This window comes from Hordeum vulgare, chromosome 6H (genome assembly GCF_904849725.1).
Source record: "Hordeum vulgare subsp. vulgare chromosome 6H, MorexV3_pseudomolecules_assembly, whole genome shotgun sequence".
Lineage (NCBI taxonomy): Eukaryota > Viridiplantae > Streptophyta > Magnoliopsida > Poales > Poaceae > Hordeum > Hordeum vulgare.
The window spans coordinates 453,698,046-453,701,698 of record NC_058523.1 but is presented as its reverse complement, the minus strand read 5'-3'; positions in this window follow the sequence as shown (position 1 = coordinate 453,701,698).

The window sequence follows — 3,653 nt, the reverse complement described above, 5'->3', positions numbered from 1 at the left end:
TCACACACAAGCCTTGCAAGCAATGTGACTTAGTGTAAGTTGCGGGATCTTGTATTATGGAACGAGTAAAGAGACTTGCCGGTAAACGAGATTGAAATAGGTATGCGGATACCGACGATCGAATCTCGGGCAAGTAACATACCGAAGGACAAAGGGAATGACATACAGAATTATATGAATCCTTGGCACTGAGGTTCAAACGAGAAGATATTCATATAATATGTAGGATCCAATATGGGCATCCAGGTCCCGCTATTGGATATTGACCGAGGAGTCACTCGGGTCATGTCTACATAGTTCTCGAACCCGCAGGGTCTGCACACTTAAGGTTCGATGTTGTTTTATGCGTATTAGAGTTATATGGTTGGTTGCCGAATGTTGTTCGGAGTCCCGCATGAGATCACGGACGTCACGAGGGTTTCCGGAATGGTCCGGAAACGAAGATTGATATATAGGATGACTTCATTTGGTTACCGGAAGGTTTTCGGGCATTACCGGTAATGTACCCGGAATGACGAATGGGTTCCGGATCTTCACCGGGAGGGGGGACCACCCACCCGGGAGGGCCCAAGGACCTTGGGGGTGGCGCACCAAGTAGGTGGGGTCAGCCCAAGGCTGTCTTGAGCAAGAGAAAGAAAAACCAAAAGAAGAGAAAGAAAAAAAGGGGAAAGGTGGGAAAAGAGAGAAGGAATCCACCTTCCAATCCTAGTTGGACTAGGATTGGAGGAGGACTCCTCCTCCCCTTGGTGGCGCAGCCCTTGGGGCTCCTTGAGCCTCAAGTCAAGCCTCCCCTCCCTCCTCCTATATATGTGGAGCAATTAGGGCTGATTTGAGACAACTTTTTCAAGGCAGCCCGACCACATACCTCCACGGGTTTACCTCTAGATCGCGTCTCTGTGGAGCTCGGGCGGAGCCCTGCCGAGATTAGATCATCACCAACCTCCAGAGCGCCGTCACGCTGCCGGAGAACTCATCTACCTCTCCGTCTCTCTTGCTGGATCAAGAAGGCCGAGATCATCGTCGAGTTGTACGTGTGCTGAACGCGGAGGTGCCGTCCGTTCGGCACTAGATCGTGGGACGGATCGCGGGACGGTTCGCGGGGCGGATCGAGGGACGTGAGGATGTTCCACTACATCAACCGCATTCACTAACGCTTCTGCTGTGCGATCTACAAGGGTACGTAGATCGGAAATCCCCTCTCGTAAATGGACATCACCATGACAGGTCTTCGTGCGCGTAGGAAATTTTTTGTTTCCCATGCGAAGTTCCCCAACAGTGGCATCATGAGCTAGGTTCATGCGTAGATGTCTTCTCGAGTAGAACACAAAAGTTTTTGCGGGCGGTGATGTGCGTTTTGCTGCCCTCCTTAGTCTTTTCTTGATTACGCGGTATTGTTGGATCGAAGCGGCTCGGACCGACATTACTCGTACGCTTACGAGAGACTGGTTTCATCGCTACGAGTAACTCCGTTGCTCAAAGATGACCGGCGAGTGTCGGTTTCTCCAACTTTAGTTGAATCGGATTTGACCGAGGTGGTCCTTGGATGAGGTTAAATAGCAATTCATATATCTCCGTTGTGGTGTTTGCGTAAGTAAGATGTGATCCTACTAGATACCCATGGTCACCACGTAAAACATGCAACAACAATTAGAGGACGTCTAACTTGTTTTTGCAGGGTATGCTTGTGATGTGATATGGCCAACGATGTGATGTGATATATTGGATGTATGAGATGATCATGTTGTAATAGTTAATATCGACTTGCACGTTGATGGTACGGCAACCGGCAGGAGCCATAGGGTTGTCTTTAAACTAACATTTGTGCTTGCAGATGCGTTTACTATATTGCTAGGACGTAGCTTTAGTAGTAATAGCATGAGTAGCATGACAACCCCGATGGCGACACGTTGATGGAGATCATGGTGTGACGCCCGTGACAAGAAGATCGTGCCGGTGCTTTGGTGATGGAGATCAAGAAGCACAGGATGATGGCCATATCATGTCACTTATGAATTGCATGTGATGTTAATCCTTTATGCACCTTATCTTGCTTAGAACGACGGTAGCATTTTAGGTGATCTCTCACTAAAATTTCAAGATGAAATTGTGTTCTCCCCGACTGTGCACCGTTGCGACAGTTCTTCGTTTCGAGACACCACGTGATGATCGGGTGTGATAGACTCAACGTTCACATACAACGGGTGCAAAACAGTTGCACACGCGGAACACTCGGGTTAAGCTTGACGAGCCTAGCATGTGCATACATGGCCTCGGAACACATGAGACCGAAAGGTCGAGCATGAATCATATAGTTGATATGATTAGCATAGAGATGCTTACCACTGAAACTATTCTCGACTCACGTGATGATCGGACTTGTGATAGTGGATTTGGATCATGTACCACTCAAATGACTAGAGAGATGTAATTTTTGAGTGGGACTTCTTAAGTAATATGATTAATTCAACTAATTGTCATGAACATAGTCTAATGGTCTTTGCGAATTACGATGTAGCTTGCGCTATAGCTCTACTGTTTTTATATGTTCCTAGAGAAAATTTAGTTGAAAGTTGATAGTAGCAAACTTTGCAGAGGATTGTCCTCGTTGCTGCGCAGAAGGCTTATGTCCTTAGTGCACCACTCGGTGTGCTGCACCTCGAGCGTCGTCTGTGGATGCTGTGAACATCCGACATACACGTTTCTGATGACTACACGATAGTTCAGTGCAAAATACTTAATGGCTTAGAAGCAAGGCGCCGAAGACGTTTTGAAACTTCACGGAACATAAGTGATGTTCTAAAGAGATGAAATTGTGATTTCATGCTTGTGCCCTTGTTAAGAGGTACGAGACCTCCGACAAGATTCTTTGTCCACAAAGTAAAGGTGAAAAACTCAATCGTTGAGCGTGTGCTCGGATTGTCTGAGTACGACAATCGCTTGAATCAAGTGGGAGTTAATCTTCCAGATGAGATAGTGATGGTTCTCCAAAGTCACTGCCACCAAGCTGTGAGAGCTTCGTGATGAACTATAACATATCAAGGATAGATACAATGATCCTTTAGCGATTCGCGATGTTTGACACTGCGAAAGTAGAAATCAAGAAGGAGCATCAATAGTTGATGGTTAGTAAAACCACTAAGTTTCAAGAAAGGCAAGGGCTAGAAGGGATACTTCGTGAAACGGCAAAACTGTTGCTGCACTAATGAAGAGACCCAAGATTAAACCCAAACCCGAGACTAAGTGCATCTGTAATGAGGAGAACAGTCACTGAGGCGGAGCAACTCTAGATACTTGGTAGATAAGAAGGCTGACAGAAGTCAAAAGAAGTATATTTGATATACATGATGTTGATGTGTACTTTACTAGTACTCCTAGTAGCACGAGGGTATTGGATACCGGTTCGGTTGCTAAGTGATTAGTAACACGAAATGAAAGCTATGGCATAAACGGAGACTAGCTAAAAGGCGAGGTGACGATACGTGTTGGAAGTGTTTCCAAGGTTGATATGATCAAACGTCGCACACTCCATCTACCATCGGGATTGGTGTTAAACCTAAATAATTTTTATTTGGTACTTGCGTTAAGCATGAACATGATTGGATCGTGTTTATTGCAATACGATTATTCATTTAAAGAGAATAATGGTTACTCTA